Source organism: Cherax quadricarinatus, chromosome 67, assembly GCF_038502225.1.
Source record: "Cherax quadricarinatus isolate ZL_2023a chromosome 67, ASM3850222v1, whole genome shotgun sequence".
Taxonomy (NCBI): Eukaryota; Metazoa; Arthropoda; class Malacostraca; order Decapoda; family Parastacidae; genus Cherax; species Cherax quadricarinatus.
In genome coordinates this window covers 14718575-14738505 of record NC_091358.1, presented here as the reverse complement: position 1 = coordinate 14738505, position 19931 = coordinate 14718575, and the positions used below count along the sequence as shown (strand labels likewise).

Below are 19931 nucleotides of genomic sequence, written 5' to 3'. Positions count from 1 at the left end.
TAGACTGAACACATCGACTCCAGGCTGAGGGACTGATTACCTCAAACTCCTCTCCTTACACCTTTCTGATTTATATTGGACTGATGAAGCCACTGTGTGGCGAAACGTTTCTTCAGTAAAGATCCCCATACATTGCGTAAGTGTCCCAATCTTCTACTACTACTACTGAAGAAAGGTAAGAGGAGAGTGGTTGTATGTGGACAACAGCTCTTGTTGGAGCAGAGATGTAGTGGATGTACTACACAGTGTGTGGCCAGTGTGTCACCACTGACCTGCTCACACTGGTCAGAAACATTTATTGGTACTACATCTGGCTCAGGGTTGAGCTTTATTCTAACATGGTAAAACTCATAAGTGAGCCAAACATAGTCCCTATGAAAGCTCCTTCTGCATAGTGTATCTCTGTAACTAAGTTATTCTCACCTAGCCTACCTAGCAGGAAGATTAGTGAACGGAGGATCGAGCCTTCCCCTACTCTGTGCGTTGAATGATTCACATGAATTTAACGTATCACTAATAATACTTCATGGGAAAGTGGAGAAGAAATCTTCCTCAAGTCATGCGTGTCGTAAGAGACGGCTAAAATGCCGGGAGCAAGAGGCTAGTAACTCCTTCTCTTGTATAAATTACTAAATTTAAAAAGAAAAACTTTGGTTTTTCTTTTTGGGCCGCCCTGCCTCGGTGGGATGCAGCCTGTTTGTTGGAAATAACAATAATAATAATATAGTGGAACCTCAAATATCGAACTTTCTTCGTTCCAGACGGCTGTTCGAGTGCCGTTACCGAACTAATTTATTCCCATCAGAAATAATGTAACTTAGATTAGTTCATTTCAGACCCTCAAAAATAAACTTATAAAAGCACTTACAAAAATACACTTACATAATTGGTTGAGTTGGGAGCAGCTCGATATTTGAGGTTCCACTCTAATAATAATAATAATAATATAATAATAATAATAATAATAATAATAATAATAATAATAATAATAATAATAATAATCTGTACCCATATCACTGATGTTACTTGTTCTCTCTAGATTGGAATATTATTGTACATTAACAGCCCCTTTTAAGGCAGTAAATGTTGCAAGCTGGAGAATGTACAAGAACCTTCACTACTTGTTTTAAACTCACTCAGACACCTAAATTATTCTGAAAGTCTAAAGTCCCTTGACCTGTACTCCTTGAAACATAGGCGAGAAAGATGCATCATAATTTACACCTGGAATATTCTGGAGGAATCAGTCCAAAATCCGCACGTTGAAATTAGACTTATAAAAAGCAATTTGTTCGGCACACATTGCAAAATACCGCCAGTAACAAGCAAGAGGTGCCAAGAGTACACTGAGAGACAGATTTTAGCAAGTGTAAAGGGACCAAGACTTTGCAGTACTCTTCCTTCCTAGCAGGGTAAACTAAGATATCAGTGTATAGTTTGTCAGATATCAGGGTAAACTTAGATATCAAGGTATAGTCCACCAGATAAAAGGGGTAACTCAAAAAGCAAGGTATCGTCTGAAAGATAACAGGGTAACTTAGATATCAAGGTATAATCTGTCTGATAGCAGGGTAACTTAGATATCAAGGTATAATCTGTCTGATAGCAGGGTAACTTAGATATCAAGGTATAATCTGCCATATAGCAGGGTAAACTCAAGTATGAAGGTATATTCCAGTAGATAGCAGGGTAAACTCAAATATTAAGGCATAGTTTGCCTGCTAGCAGAGTAAACTCTCACAAAACTTAAGTTATAGTCTGGCAGGTAGTGTGTATTGAGCTGAGAACTAAAGTTGTCTGGATAACTTACCAAATTACTTCACCAGACTTAATTTCAGTAACTGCCTGTTCTATACTACATCCCCCCCTCCCCCGCCTTCCTTCTCCTCTCCTCCTCCTCCTCCTCTTCCCCTCGCCTTTCCTCCCCTCTCCTTCCTTCCCTCTCCTCCCTTTTACTACCTTCTCCCTTCTTTCTTCTCCTCCCCCTTCATTCCATCCCTCACTTGTCTCCCTCCCCTTCCCACCCTCTTCCCCCTACTCTTCCCACCCTCCGTCCCCTTCCTTCCCTCAGTCATCCCCTTTCCTCCTCTCGCTCCCATCTTCTCTCTCGTCTCCCCTCTCCTCTCCTCCCCTACCCTCTCCTCCCCTACCCTCTCCTCTCCCCTTTCCTCTCCTCCCCCCTTTCCTCTCCTCCCCTGCCCTCTCATCTCCCCTCTCCTCTCCCCTTCCCTCTCCTCTCCCCTTCTCTCTCCTCCACTACCCTCCCCTCTCGTCTCTTTCCCCCCCCTTCCTTTCCCTCTATTTTCTCCTCTCTCTCCTCACCCTTTCCTCTCTCTTCTCCTCCCCTCTCTCCTCATAATTCTTCTTCCCTCTCTCCTCACCCTTCCCCCTCTCTTTCTCCTTCCCTGTCTCCTCACCCTTCCCCCTTTTTTTTTACACAGGCTAAGGATCCCTAACTTTATTGCCAAGCTATGAGCTGTTACATCAGCTCATTTGAAAGCATTTTTATTGTTGTGAAACATACAAGTAGGGAACAGGATGAAGTTGGAGCCATCTGTGGGCCAGCATTTTCATTTGATCAACTGACTTCATCTCGTTGACATCATTATGCTGTACGAATGTGTTCCATACTCGAGTCATCCTGGGTATGTATGATTCTGGAGAAGAGTACAGCCAGAGTAAAGTTGCTGCTTTCTGCCCGTCTTGTGGTATAGAAGCTTGCTTCACGCTGTCCTCGAAGTGGATCCAAGTGTGGTATTTTGACAATATTGGCCTTGTACATAATAGTAAGGCCACCCTAATATGCACACATCAGTCACTCCATACGAAAGCAAAAGACTTGGCAGGCGATGCAACATACCCCCAGTGAAAAGTAGGGGCCTCACTGGTACATTAAGAGAAAAAAACAATAAGTGTCCGGGGCCCAAGACTGTTCAACAGCCTCCCACCAGCAATAAGGGGCATTACGGGAAGACCCCAGGTTGTCTTCAAGAGGGAGCTGGACAGATACCTAAAGACGGTGTCGGATCAGCCGGGCTGTGGTTCGTACGTTGGATTGCGTGCGGCCAGCAGTAACAGCCTCGTTGATCAGGCCCTGATCCACCGGGAGGCCTGGTTGTGGACCGGGCCGCGGGGGCGTTGATCCCCGGAGTGCCCTCCAGGTAGACACCCACATCCCTTCTGTGTTGAAGGCTATGCTGAAATGACAGATCTATCCAGGATGGGTCCAGGCGAGAAATGAGACGTCTTGCTCTGTTCTCTGCTCTGTCAAGCAGTCCCTCTGTCTTCCCCCTCTCTTCTCCATCCTTCTCTCTTCTTCTTCCCTCTCTCTTCCCATTGCTTTAACTTGAACTAATTTCTCCTTCACTTAAAACTGTTTCTTGCTCCTTCACTTCTTGAGTCACTCTTCCTGCTGGTGTTTACTGCCTCATGTCTGCTGGTGTTTACTGCCTTATGTCTGCTGGTGTGTACTGCCTCATGTCTGCTGGTGCTTACTGCCTCATGTCTGCTGGTGCTTACTGCCTCATGTCTTATTGTGTTTACTGCCTTATGTCTGCTGGTGTTTACTGCCTTATGTCTGCTGGTGTGTACTGCCTCATGTCTGCTGGTGTGTACTGCCTCATGTCTGCTGGTGTTTACTGCCTCATGTCTGCTGGTGTGTACTGCCTCATGTCTGCTGGTGTGTACTGCCTCATGTCTTATGGTGTTTACTGCCTCATGTCTGCTGGTGTTTACTGCCTTATGTCTGCTGGTGTTTACTGCCTTATGTCTGCTGGTGTGTACTGCCTCATGTCTGCTGGTGTGTACTGCCTCATGTCTGCTGGTGTGTACTGCCTCATGTCTGCTGGTGTTTACTGCCTCATGTCTGCTGGTGTTTACTGCCTTATGTCTGCTGGTGTGTACTGCCTCATGTCTGCTTGTGCTTACTGCCTCATGTCTGCTGGTCTTTAGTGGCTCATGTCTGCTGTGGAGAAATTTCTTCATCAAGGGGGGCTAAGCCCCCACTTTCTACATTCCTACACTGGCAGTGCAGGTGTTGACTAGGGGGGGTCAAGATCTTCCATTCTTTCCGTTAGCAGAGATGAAGCAGGATGTTGCATCTTGCAATAACGCTTCATTAAGCTGTATCAGAACATACATATATCAGAACATACATATATCAGAACATACATATATCAGAACATACATATATCAGAACATACATATATCAGAACATACATATATCAGAACATACATATATCAGAACATACATATATCAGAACATACATATATCAGAACATACATATATCAGAATATACATATATCAGAACATACATATATCAGAACATACATATATCAGAATATACATATATCAGAACATACATATATCAGAACATACATATATCAGAATATACATATATCAGAACATACATATATCAGAACATACATATATCAGAACATACATATATCAGAACATACATATATCAGAACATACATATATCAGAATATACATATATCAGAACATACATATATCAGAACATACATATATCAGAACATACATATATCAGAACATACATATATCAGAATATACATATATCAGAACATACATATATCAGAACATACATATATCAGAATATACATATATCAGAACATACATATATCAGAACATACATATATCAGAACATACATATATCAGAATATACATATATCAGAACATACATATATCTTAACATACATATATCAGAACATACATATATCAGAACATACATATATCAGAACATACATATATCAGAACATACATATATCAGAACATACATATATCAGAACATACATATATCAGAACATACATATATCAGAACATACATATATCAGAACATACATATATCAGAACATACATATATCAGAACATACATATATCAGAACATACATATATCAGAACATACATATATCAGAACATACATATATCAGAACATCCATATATCAGAACATACATATATCAGAACATACATATATCAGAATATACATATATCAGAACATACATATATCAGAACATACATATATCAGAATATACATATATCAGAACATACATATATCAGAACATACATATATCAGAACATCCATATATCAGAACATACATATATCAGAACATACATATATCAGAACATCCATATATCAGAACATCCATATATCAGAACATCCATATATCAGAACATCCATATATCAGAGCATCCATATATCAGAACATCCATATATCAGAACATACATATATCAGAACATCCATATATCAGAACATACATATATCAGAACATCCATATATCAGAATATACATATATCAGAACATACATATATCAGAACATCCATATATCAGAACATCCATATATCAGAACATACATATATCAGAACATCCATATATCAGAACATCCATATATCAGAACATACATATATCAGAACATACATATATCAGAACATACATATATCAGAACATCCATATATCAGAACATCCATATATCAGAACATCCATATATCAGAACATACATATATCAGAACATCCATATATCAGAACATACATATATCAGAACATACATATATCAGAACATCCATATATCAGAACATACGTATATCAGAACATACGTATATCAGAACATACGTGTATCAGAACATACGTATATCAGAACATACATATATCAGAACATCCATATATCAGAACATACATATATCAGAACATACATATATCAGAACATACATATATCAGAACATACATATATCAGAACATACATATATCAGAACATACATATATCAGAACATCCATATATCAGAACATCCATATATCAGAACATCCATATATCAGAACATACATATATCAGAACATACATATATCAGAACATACATATATCTTAACATGTGTTCCTTACTCTGCAGATTTAAACTCCCACTAAATTGAGTGTAGATCAAGAGTAAATAAAATAGAAACGTGATCTTTGCACGTGTTCAACTGAGTTTCTTCTCCTGCTAGAGAATCCGCAAAATAATATATTCATATCTTCGTCTGAGAAACCTTCTAATTACTAAGACCATTAAAAATTCGAAATAATATACCTTTAACCTGATACCCCTCAGGGAAGGTTCCTTGATGTTGGTGAGGGGCTCTTGATTTAGGGAATTGGATGTGTGCTCCAGTTCCCCGAATTAAGCCTGAATGCCTTCCACATCCCCCCCCCCCAGGCGCTGTATAATCCTCCGGGTTTAGCGCTTCCCCCTTGATTATAATAATAATAATTTAACATGATAATATAGCTAGTTGAATTATACAGTCGTCAGAACTGGGTGATCAGATCCTGATCCACCGGGATACCTGGTCGTGGACCGGGCCGCCGGGGCGTTGATCCCCGGAATACCCTTCAAGTAGACTTCAGGTAGCAGGTAGATGGGAATACCAACAGTGTGTTGCTACACTGTTCTACATGATACATAATTTGAACAAAATAACTATATTTTCCTGTCACGTTCTGTCACAGAAGATCAAGGTTTTGGAATCAACTGAATCAGTTGTGAGAACCGAGACTGAAATAGTTTTTAATGGAAATCACATTGATGACAGTCAACACAACGTACAAGTGTGTGGCTGGCAGGGAACATCTGCTACCAAATTTATGAAGCTTAAGAGGCACGTTAAGTGGAAATAAATGGTATAAAATACCGACACAATGGAAATATAAACACATATGCAGTATAATGTGATCCTTTAGTGACAACGTTTGGCCCACACAGTGGGCTTTTTCAAGTCACAAACAGATCTACTTGGGGTGTTGTTGTTGTTAAAGATTCGCCGGTATTTTCCCGGCCCGGGCCCTTCCAAGTGGTGGCCCGGCACTGGCTCCCTGTCTAGGGAGTGTCTGAGACCTAAGTCTCCCATGGGAGGAGGCACAAGTACCCCCCTCATCTTGTAAGGTACATACTCGGGCTCTGGCACCAACCATGCCCTAGAAGGGCAATGCATGGTGTCGATCGTGCTAGCGCTGTGCTCTCCTGTGTGGAGTGTCGTGTGTTGGTGTTCATTTTCATTCATGTTGATTCGCAGGTCCTTCTGGCCCAGGTCTTCTCCAGATGGTGACCCGGCAGTGGCCCCCCGGGTGGGGGGTGACGATAATCATCTTTCTTCTTTCTTGGCCCTCCGGTTGGAGGATGTCGTCTTCTTCTATCTTGCACTGACTTCCCCAAAGAGAAGCGCAGTCGGGCAGAGGCAGCAGTTACAGGGTTGATTGGAGCCACACCCCAGCTTTAGCGGACAGCAAAGTGCTGGGTGAGTGGTCATGGATAGTCGTGCTAGACGAGGGTACCGTCTTCAAGGTCCCTATTCTGAAGCATCCTGAATTTCCTCTTTGAGGTGTACTTGACTTCCACAAGGTGTTGGGTGTTGGCAGTGAGTAGTCTGGTCATGTCTGCAGTGGTGTATGTAGCAGTTTGGTCGTAGGTATACTTGACTGTTCCGTCCTGGAGGTGATGATGGATTTCTGAAGACAGCATTGTGTTCTTATACTCCTTGGTTGTGTAGAAGTACACACCCTTCAGATATCGGACTTGTTGTGGTGCAGCAGTGTCAGTGACAGTGGCACCGTGAGGTGCATCCGCAGTGTCTTGTGTTTTTGCTTTCTTGGCTGGTGGCTGAACTGGTGAAGGCGAGATTTCCGACTGGTCAGTTGCTCTAGCAGTGGATGAAAGCGGTAGTGGACTCTCATTGGTGGGTTTTGCCGACGTCTCAGAGGTCTCTGATTGGTCCATCTCTGTGTCTAGTGGAGGTTGTGACAGCGGTGGAGCAGCGGTGATGCTGGTAATATTTGCAGTAGATTTTAGGATCTCAGTGGAAGGTGGTGATGCAGGGAATGTGAGGCCAGGCATATTATTTAGTTTGAAAAGTTTATTGATGGTGGTGTTGAAGGAACCAGGCTCAGCTGCATTCTGTACATGAGCATACATAATGCAACAAAGAATCTTGGTGGAGTCGGCAGTAGGTGCTGGCAGGGAAGTGGTAGGAGCAGCTTTCGTGGCATGTAGTATCTTGGTAGTGTCTGCTTGAAGCTTGGCGATAGCAGAATATGTGGTTGCTTGTGGGTTGGGTTTCTTTTGTTGTTGTTGTTTCTTGAGTATGTCTCTTCTGGTAGGGCACCTGGCAGCAAGAGTATGGTGGTCATTCTTGCAGTTCAAGCATTTAGGTGGTGAAGCAGTAGTGCAATTCTTGAAGTCATGACCCTCACGGCCACAGGTGGAGCAGAACTTCTTGTCCTTGGTAGGACAATCATTTGTAGTGTGTAAGTATGAGTAACAATTATAGCACTGTGAGATATGTTGGAATTTCTCTGGTTCGATGAAGGCTGGGTTGATGTGGAAATAGTGAATAGCCAGGCCTTCAGCGAGAGCTCTGGCTGCCATGTTGACGTCACTGAAGGTGACCTTCAGCATGGATGAAGCATTGGGTATTTTAGTAATGAAGTCCACCTTGGCCCAAGGGTTCTTTGCTTCGATAGATGACTTGATTTCTTCAGTGGCCTGTACAGTGATAAGGTTGTCGAGTCGCTTGAGGAACACAGTTCTCCTGGCCCTCAGTGCTGGGGAAGTCAAGACAAGAAATCCCTGGTCTCGTAGAGTGGTAGTAGCAGTGGTGGTAAGTAGTTTCTCAGCCTCTGTGTCGTCTGTACAGACGACAACAAAGGCCTCTTTGAGCGATAAAATCGCATTACATTTGACTTGCAGCCTGCCACTAACGACAGCTGCAAGTGCTAGTTTGGACGACTCATTGGTTATACCACTCGCTGGTTTGATCTTTACTCTGTTAGAGTAATGCATCGTGAGTAAGCAGTACCTGGGGTGGAAGGTACGCGAGTATTTATAGTCAGATTCAGAATGCTGAGGTCAGGTGGAGAATGCTGCACAATACACAAATAACCCGCACATAAAAGAGAGAAGCTTACGACGACGTTTCGGTCCGACTTGGACCATTGACAAAATTATTTATGGAGAATGCTGCATCTGATAATGTTCCTCCGTCTTCTAATAACATGTTCATTTTTCCCCTATAATCTACCTTGTCTATAATTATTATCACATTTGCTTTGTTTCGTAAGGTGAAGTCCAGGATCTTTCTTTAATTCACGAAGGCAGATGTTGATCAAAGACTTGCAAACCCATACCAAAATGTGTTTAAGTTCAGTTATTAAGAAACAGTGATATGATACAACTTGGCTGTGATGAGTATGTGGGCCGCCAGCAGCTACAACCTGGTTGACCAGGCAAGCACGTCCATTCCATATTGGGGAAGCCCCTGGACCTCCTGAAGTACCTGGCTGAGGTACAGCCACAAGTGGTGGGCCTCTCCGAGACATAAGAACATAAGAGAGAAGGAACACTGCAACAGGCCTACTAACCCATGCGGAGCAAGTCCATGTCATCCCCCCCCCCGGATTAGCCCAGTGACCCACCCCTCCCAGATTAGCCCAATGACCCACCCCTCCCAGATTAGCCCAATGACCCACCCAGTCTGGTCACCTCCACTCGAGGAAGCAGCACTGCACCAGATCCAGCAGCACAAGCTACTCAGGTCCAACTCACACCCACCTACACCCACTCATGTATTTATCTAACCTATTTTTAAAACTACACAACGTTTTAGCCTCACTAACTGTATTTGGGAGTTTGCTCCACTCATCTACAACTCTATTAACAAACCAGTGCTTTCCTATATCCTTCCTGAATCTGAACTTTTCCAACTTGAAACCATTTGTCAATATTAAACTGCATCTGCCACTTCTCCGACCATTGCATCAATCTATTCAAATCATCCTGGAGTGCTCTAGTGTCCTCATGAGAATGAATTGGACGGCCAATTTTGGTAATGTTTATGTCCTCATCATTCTGTTCGGCTGTCTGGTTTTACTGTTTAAGGAACTGATCAAAGGTACGTCTGTATTCCACAGGAAGGGAAGGAAACCAGGCAGGTGTGGTACTTACAGCCATACGGACAGTAGGGTTTTTTTTTTTTTTAGTGCCAGGAAATGATGAAAATATAGCAGCTCCGTAAATAGGTATAATGTCAGGAAACAGGAAAAGTGCTTCCTGACGCAAGATTTAGTCATATGACGCACAGCTGGAGATTTTGATCATCTTATCGAGGACTTCCGCTGGCTTACCGGTTCACCTCTTTAAAAAAAACATGATTATAACCATTATTAAGTATATTTGATCATAACACCGTGGAGCTGTGCTGGACTGGAAGGAACTCTAGTGACAGACTCAGAACCACAGATGTTAGAACCATCAACCTTCAAGCGACAACGAATGATATACCAACATTTATATTAACGAACATATTTGGTCTTTAAATATGCACCAACAAAATAAAGTTTATTAGTGAACTCAGTGAATCAAATATATTGTTTGTGGCTTTCACAGAAACCCACGTAAAAAGTTAAATTGACATTGAAAAATGGATCCCGACCCTACCTGAAATGTGTTCAGAGGGTCAACACCCCAGCATTTGCACCACAGCCTGGCTGATCAAGAACTGAAGACAGCTAACGGTTTGTTGCTAATGCCCCTTATGTATGAAGTGAAGGCACTGAAAAGGCTTGGTCCCTTCACGTTTAAATGAGTTGTTTCTTAGTGTACTCACTGCTCTCCTGCTTTTCAATACGGTTATTTTACACCGTCTGCCAGACCCCTTACTATCATGGGAGCTGTTTTGTGATGCAGCTTACACAACCGAGTGACAGTGAACGCAGTAGCGACCAGGAGCTGAGACTCGACCCCTGCAACGACGTTTAGGCGAATGCAGTTAATTGAGTGGACCAGATTATACATATTAGATTATTCACACTAGATTATTATACACGAGATTTACTGTCATCTTATCCTCTTTTCACTTACAGGATGTCGAGATACAATAAGTCGGTTGGGGCAATGGCTTAAGCCGGTAGGAGACTTGGACCTGCCTCGCATGGGCCAGTAGGCCTGCTGCAGTGTTCCTTCTGTGTTGGGTTCTTATGATCTAACTACTTTTCGTAGGGAGTCAATAATCACAAGTAAAAATTTATGGCCTTTAATATTATATTGTTCCTTAGAACACATCAGTAATAAAATCTTAGCTGGTCTCTGTTATCTTACGAGTGCGCAATTATTTACAAATAACTATGTACAGGACCTTAAGGTTTCATTTCCAATCACACGAATAAAGTTACTAGTTATTACCCGGAGGTTTTCAGATCACTGGCGAATATATCAGATAGTTGACTTGGGACGTCGTGTACAACAAGTCCCTCACGAGCACCTTAAGTATGATGTAAGACAATACTGACTGATGAAGCCACTGTGTGGCGAAACGTTTCCTCAATAAAGATACCCAAGAGTTGCACATGTGTCTAATTTATTAACTTGTCGGTTCTCTGAACCATTCATCTACAATACGGCTGTGCTAGATGGCTGCTACTGACTGTAGTGGGGGAGGGGCGACCTAACATAAGGTCACGTGACCTAACATAAGGTCACGTGACATACGCTTAGAGCAGTGGTTCCCAAACTGGGGGTAAATTACCCCCTGGAGGTAATTTAACCATTTTTGGGGGATAATGGAGGCGTGACAGAAAAAAAAGTTATGAATTCTGAAAATCAAGAAAACAATGCGGTACCCGGTATGATGATTATTGTTAACTTTGTCTTAGTATATAAAGTTGTAAAGTAAACCTATTATAAGTAATAAAGTTAAACCAAATAACAATAAACATCAAAAACTAATATACAGTATTAGAAAAGAAGAAATATATAGCTAAGTGTGTGGAAACTCAAAAGTATTTTGACAAGTATGCTTCAGGACAAAAGTCACTCAGTAGCCCAGATCGACCTGTCCAGTACGCGTCACTCACTTCCTGAGGCTGCCTCTATTTCACACTGTCAGTTTATCTGTGAGCATCAGCCGAGGTAGACATAAGCTGGTATGTATGTGTACTGCCCTGTGCAGTATATAGTTAGTATTTACCCACTGTTACTGTGAATTTGTAGCTATTATTAATTTTATATATAATGTATGTGTGGTTCTTACGTTTTCAATGGTTTTGCTAGGATTAGCAGAGTATGCGAGGCTGTATACGTTCACGTTTAGCCATATATATCAATAATAAAAACATTTTGCGAAAGGGGTAACATGCTTTATGTAGCATGTTAAATTGGGTAACAAGCTGAAAAAGTTTGGGAACCACTGGCTTAGAGGGTGAGCGTGATGACCAGAAACTGGCTGTTACCAAGTGCTTCACATATCTCACTGTTATACCTAACCTAAATAGTTATATTATGTACATACATTTACATGAGTCCATTCGGTAACTTTATATAAAGAGACAGATAATTATTATACTGTCAGACTTGCTCATTTTAGCTATTAACGAGCAAGTTGGCAATGTGATATTAAGTGATATCGGCTGGAAGTAATGTATAAGTTGACCAGGCGTAACACATTATATACACCATATACACACTGGATTATACACACTGCATTATACACACTGCATTATACACACCATATACACTAGATTATATACACTATATACACACTACATTATACACGCTAGATTATACACACCATATACACTTTAGATTATACACGCTATATATACCCTATACACACTGGATTATATACATATGTACACTATATTATACGCACTAGATTATGCACACCAAATTATACACACAAGATTAAACATGCACAAAACGCAGAATATAATTACAATAGATTATTTGTATAACGATTGTTAAATTATTAATAACAAGCGTAACAATACAACACTGGTAGTTTTTATGTTCGTCAACACTGGATGTTTATTCATGGATAGTTATAATGTTGAAGGTGTTTGTTGAGAATGTTGGAATGTTTAGTTTTTTTAGAGGAATAAGTATGGAGAATTATTGTAACAGGTGGTGACAACACTGGTGGTGGCAACACTGGTGGTGGCAACACTGGTAGTGACAACACTGGTGGTGGCAACACTGGTAGTGACAACACTGGTGGTGACAACACTGGTAGTAGTGACAACACTGGTGGTGGCAACATTGGTGGTGACAACACTGGTAGTGACAACACTGGTGGTGACAACACTTGTAGTGACAACACTGGTGGTGGCAACACTGATAGTGACAACACTGGTGGTGGCAACACTAGTATTGACAACACTGGTGGTGACAACACCGGTAGTAGCAACACTGGTAGTGAACACCGGTAGTAGCAACACTGGTAGTGACAACACTGATGGTAGCAACACTGGTAGTGGCAACACTGGTGGCGACAACACTGGTGGCGGCAACACTGGTAGTGAAAACACTGGTGGTAGCAACACTTGTGGTAGCAACACTGGTGATGACACTTGTGATAGTGACAACACTGGTGGTGACAACACTGGTGGCGGCAACACTGGTAGTGACAACACTGGTGGTAGCAACGCTGGTGGTAACATTGGTAGTAGCAACACTGGTAGTGACAATACTGGTGGTAACAACACTAGTGGTGGCAACACTGGTGGTGACACTTGTGATAGTGACAACACTGGTGGTGACAACACTGGTGGCGGCAACACTGGTAGTGACAACACTGGTGGTAGCAACATTGGTAGCGGCAACACTTGTGGTAACAACACTGGTGGTGACACTTGTGATAGTGACAACACTGGTGGTGACAACACTTTTGGTAACAACACTGGTGGTGACACTTGTGATAGTGACAACACTGATGGTAGCAACACTGGTAGTGACAACACTGATGGTAGCAACACTGGTGGTGACAACACTTGTGGTAGCAACGCTGGTGGTAGCAACACTGGTGGTAGGAACAATGGTGGCGACAACACTTGTGATAACACTGGTGGTGGCAACATTGGTGGTGACAACACTGGTGGTATCAACACTGGTGGTAGCAACACTGGTGGTAACAACACTGGTAGTGACAACAGTGGTAGTGACAACACTGGTAGTAGTAACACTGGTGGTAACACTTTTGATGACAACACTGGTGGTAACAACACTGGTGGTGGCAACACTGGTAGTGACAACACTGGTGGTAACAACACTGGTGGTGGCAACACTGGTAGTGACAACACTGGTGGTGGCAACACTGGTAGTGACAACACTGGTGGTAACAACACTGGTGGTGGTGACCAGATTCCAGTTCAATACCACAGTTTAACTCATTCCTAAAACTAAACTTTTGCATTTCATTCTCTTATCTCAGTATTGTCATTACATTCTATATCATTCCCTCTACAGTGTGTAGCACTCCGGATATACTTCCCCAACACACAGGATATATACCCTGTGAGGTATATATACCCTGTGTATTAGGTATTCTTGACTGGTGGTGAGCAGGTTACATGTAACTTTAAAAAATGGCCCTCGTTTAGTTGGTAGACTAAGGTAAATAACCCAGTTATTTATCCCGTGGAAAATACCAGTCATAGTGAAGAATTGTGGTGGACAATAATCTTATTTATAAGTATACTTCGGTAAATTATTTATAAGTATACTTTGAGTTATTTACGTGTGTCATTGATAATGTATGTTGCTTGCATTAAGTGTTCTTACTTAATGTGTGTATTGATTTAAGAGATGTGTGAGAAATAGATTTTTGCTACCCAAGCGACTAGTTTATTGTGCACGCCCTGTCTATTATGTGGACGGTGGTGACTAGTTTATTGTGCACGCCCTGTCTATTATGTGGACGGTAGTGACTAGTTTATTGTGCACGCCCTGTCTATTATGTGGACGGTAGTGACTAGTTTATTGTGCACGCCCTGTCTATTATGTGGACGGTAGTGACTAGTTTATTGTGCACTCACTGTCCATCATGTGGACGGTGGTGACTAGTTTATTGTGCACTCACTGTCCATCATGTGGACGGTGGTGACTAGTTTATTGTGCACTCACTGTCCATCATGTGGACGGTGGTGACTAGTTTATTGTGCACTCACTGTCCATCATGTGGACGGTGGTGACTAGTTTATTGTGCACTCACTGTCCATCATGTGGACGGTAGTGACTAGTTTATTGTGCACTCACTGTCCATCATGTGGACGGTGGTGACTAGTTTATTGTGCACTCACTGTCCATCATGTGGACGGTGGTGACTAGTTTATTGTGCACTCACTGTCCATCATGTGGACGGTAGTGACTAGTTTATTGTGCACGCAGGAAGGTTAAATATTAAGTAAATTCGTCTTGAGATTATAATGTCATTACTAATTACTTAGGTTGTTGTGTTAGTTACTGCTTGGTATATGCACTTGTCGATAGTGTGTACTCATCTATTCGTGGTTGCAAGGGTCGATCACAGCTTCTGGCTCCCGCCTCTACGCTGCTCGCTACTAGATCCAACCACCTCCCACTGCTCTGTGAGCTTTATCGTACCTCTTCTTAAAGCTATGTATAGATCCTGCTTCCACTATATCACTCCAAATTGCTCCAATTCCTGACAACTCTTTGACTGAAGAAATAGTTCCTAACATCCCTGTGGCTCATTTGAGTTTTTAGCTTCTCTTTGTGACCCTTTGTTGCTGTGTCTCATCTCTAAAACATTCTGTCTCTGTCTACCTTGTCAGTTCCTCTCAGTATTTTGTATGTTGTTATCATGTCCCCCCTATCCCTCCTGTCCATTGTCGTCAGCACGTCGTCTGCAAACAGGGACACCTCTGAATCTATCCCTGCCGTCATGTCATTCACATATACCAGAAACAGCACTGGCCCTGTGTGCGCATATCAGTGTACTCATCTATGAGTGTGTTCGTTTGTGAATGTGTGAATGTGTGTGTGTGTGTGTGTGTGTGTGTGTGTGTGTGTGTGTGTGTGTGTGTGTGTGTGTGTGTAAGCCCAGGATTGTTGAGTGATGGTTACAAAGGCAGTTATTGATGTGTAATGGGTAGATGAGGTGCTTTAGTGAGTCATTACCTATATTCTATTAATGATAAGACGATAAACAACTCGCCGTGGATTTAAATTCTGCAGAGTTCTCAGGGTTGAACACAAGGTGTCTGGCTGGACGGGTGAGTAGCGTTAAGTGCTTGACTGACTGGGTAGTTGGCAGATAGTTGTGATTGTTTAGTGCAATTATCTTCAGCTGAATAACCCAAACGTATTGAGGTTTTCTCTTAGCTTCATTAATTATTGACAAGGCTGTGAACAGCTTGATGTAGGAACCCTTGATTACCTGGTCAACCAGGCTGTTGCTTCCAGTATAGTAATTAAGTTTATTATATAGCAGTGTTGTACTGATTGTAGCACTTGCTACTGTGGCTGTAGCACTTGCTGCTGTGGTTGTAGCACTTGCTACTGTGGTTGTAGCACTTGCTACTGTGGTTGTAGCACTTGCTACTGTGGTTGTAGCACTTGCTGCTGTGGTTGTAGCACTTGCTGCTGTGGTTGTAGCACTGGCTGCTGTGGTTGTAGCACTTGCTACTGTGGTTGTAGCACTTGCTACTGGTTGTAGCACTTGCTGCTGTGGTTGTAGCACTTGCTGCTGTGGTTGTAGCACTTGCTACTGTGGTTGTAGCACTTGCTACTGTGGTTGTAGCACTTGCTGCTGTGGTTGTAGCACTTGCTGCTGTGGTTGTAGCACTTGCTACTGTGGTTGTAGCACTTGCTACTGTGGTTGTAGCACTTGCTGCTGTGGTTGTAGCACTTGCTGCTGTGGTTGTAGCACTTGCTGCTGTGGTTGTAGCACTTGCTACTGTGGTTGTAGCACTTGCTACTGTGGTTGTAGCACTTGCTACTGTGGTTGTAGCACTTGCTACTGTGGTTGTAGCACTTGCTACTGTGGTTGTAGCACTTGCTGCTGTGGTTGTAGCACTTGCTGCTGTGGTTGTAGCACTTGCTGCTGTGGTTGTAGCACTTGCTACTGTGGTTGTAGCACTTGCTACTGTGGTTGTTGCACTTGCTACTGTGGTTGTAGCACTTGCTACTGTGGTTGTAGCACTTGCTGCTGTGGTTGTAGCACTTGCTGCTGTGGTTGTAGCACTTGCTACTGTGGTTGTAGCACTTGCTGCTGTGGTTGTAAGCATTATTACGCCCTCTTGTAAACCATTTGCGTATGGTTGTGTTGGATGGATGAGTATGATGGACAAATGTTGGTTGAATGGTTATATGTCAGAGAGTTGGATGTTTGTGGTTGAATTGAGTTGAAGTGACCGGGAGAGAACCGAGCAAGAGCTGTTATATATCCAGTGGGACACGAGCATCCTGAACCCTGACCACTGCTTAGTAAATGTTAAAACACTTCTTTCTTTGTATATATTCCTTCCTCAGAATCCGTAGATCACATGAATACAGATCGATCGATCGATCAAATTTTATTTTTATCACTTCTATTGTGTAATCCCAACGTTGAGTTTCATTCGATGAGTTGTGCTATATTATACCTTGTATTGCATTACAGTTTCATTACAGTTTCAGTTACGTAAGCTTCCATTCCAATATTCTACTTATGTATGTTATAATGTTCAATTGTTGTGTACTTTGACATTGTATAGAATCAGCCCAAGCCGTACACCTGCGGTCTCTAGTTTGTATTAGTTGTATGTCGGGACGACATACGTTAGCGTCGCCGAGCTCTCAGTAGTAGTACCAGTTCCTAGTAACCAGTTACCAGTAACCAGTGTACCAGTAGATGACTCACTACCAACCGTCTCTGCGTGAATCACTGACTGTATTTATATTGCTGGTGACCATAGCAGGATTTCAAACACCCCTCACCCTGTAGACACTTGTGAGTCAGTCGAAGATAGGGAGCAGAGAGAGGCAGGTCGGCTGTTGGCGCTTCCCATACTTCCCAATATATATTATACGTACTACCAGCCTACGTGAGTATTTTTACCCATCCACGTATCGAAAACCCACATGACAACACTGGTGGTAGCAACACTGGTGGTAGCAACACTGGTAGTAGCAACACTGGTAGTGACAACACTGGTAGTGACAACACTGGTGGTAGCAACACTGGTAGTAGCAACACTGGTGGTAACACTGGTAGTGACACTGATAGTGACAACACTGGTGGTAACAATGGTGGTAGCAACACTGGTAGTAACAACACTGGTGGTAACAACACTGGTAGTGACAACACTGGTGGTAACAACACTGGTGGTAGCAACACTGGTAGTAACAACACTGGTGGTGGCAACACTGGTGGTAGCAACACTGGTGGCAACAACACTGGTGGTAACAACACTGGTGGTAACAACACTGGTGGTAGCAACACTGGTAGTGACAACACTGGTGGTGACAACACTGGTGGTAACAACACTGGTAGTAACAACACTGGTGGTAACAACACTGGTGGTGGCAACACTGATGGTAACAACACTGGTGGTAGCAACACTGGTGGTAGCAACACTGGTAGTAACAACACCGGTGGTAACAACACTGGTGGTAGCAACACTGGTAGTAACAACACTGGTGGTAGCAACACTGGTGGTAACACTGGTGGTAACAACACTGGTGGTAGCAACACTGGTGGTAACAACACTGGTGGTAGCAACACTGGTAGTAACAACACTGGTGGTAGCAACACTGGTAGTAACAGCACTGGTCTTAACAACACTGGTGGTGGCTACACTGGTGGTAACAACACTGGTAGTAACAACACTGGTGGTAACAACACTGGTGGTAGCAACACTGGTGGTAACAATGGTGGTAGCAACACTGGTAGTAACACTGGTGGTAGCAACACTGGTGGTAACAATGGTAGTTACAACACTGGTGGTAGCAACACTGGTGGTAACAAAACTGGTAGTAACAACACTGGTGGTAGCAACACTGGTGGTAGCAACACTGGTAGTAACAACACTGTGGTAACAACACTGGTGGCAGCAACACTGGTAGTAACACTGGTGGTAGCAACACTGGTAGTAACAACACTGGTGGTAACACTGGTAGTAACAACACTGGTGGTAGCAACACTGGTAGTAACACTGGTAGTAACAACACTGGTAGTAACAACACTGGTAGTAACAACACTGGTGGTAGCAACACTGGTAGTAACAACACTGGTGGTAACAACACTGGTGGTGGCTACACTGGTGATAACAACACTGGTGGTAACAACACTGGTGGTAACAACACTGGTGGTAGCAACACTGGTGGTAACAACACTGGTAGTAACAACACTGGTGGTAGCAACACTGGTAGTAGCAACACTGGTAGTAACAACACTGGTTGTAACAACACTGGTGGTAACACTGGTGGTAACAATGGTGGTAGCAACACTGGTAGTAGCAACACTGGTAGTAACAACACTGGTAGTAACAACACTGGTGGTAACACTGGTAGTAGCAACACTGGTAGTAACAACACTGGTGGTAACGACACTGGTGGTAACAATGGTGGTAGCAACACTGGTGGTAACAACACTGGTAGTAACAACACTGGTGGTAGCAACACTGGTAGTAACAACACTGGTGGTGAGAACACTGGTAGTAACTACACTGGTGGTAGCAACACTGGTAGTAACAACACTGGTGGTAACAACACTCGTAGTAACAACACTGGTGGTAACAACACTGATAGTAACAATACTGGTGGTAGCAACACTGGTAGTAACAACACTGGTGGTAACACTGGTAGTAACAACACTGGTTGTAACAACACTGGTGGTAACAACACTGGTAGTAACAACACTGGTGGTAACAACACTGGTAGTAACACTGGTGGTAACAACACTGGTAGTAACAACACTGGTGGTAGCAACACTGCTAGTAACAACACTGGTGGTAACAACACTGGTAGTAACAACACTGGTGGTAACAACACTGGTAGTAACAACACTGGTAGTAACAACACTGGTGGTAACAACACTAGTAGTAACAACACTGGTGGTAACACTGGTAGTAGCAACACTGGTGGTAACACTGGTAGTAACAACACTGGTGGTAACAACA

At 42.8% G+C, this 19931-nt stretch overlaps 1 protein-coding gene across 10 annotated transcripts in view; it reads left to right on the top strand.

Annotated features, from left to right (window-relative positions):
* The window catches only part of LOC128699669 (serine-rich adhesin for platelets-like), a 1564428-nt gene that overhangs the window by 1190097 nt on the left and 354400 nt on the right, over positions 1–19931 (top strand). The window lies entirely within an intron of this gene.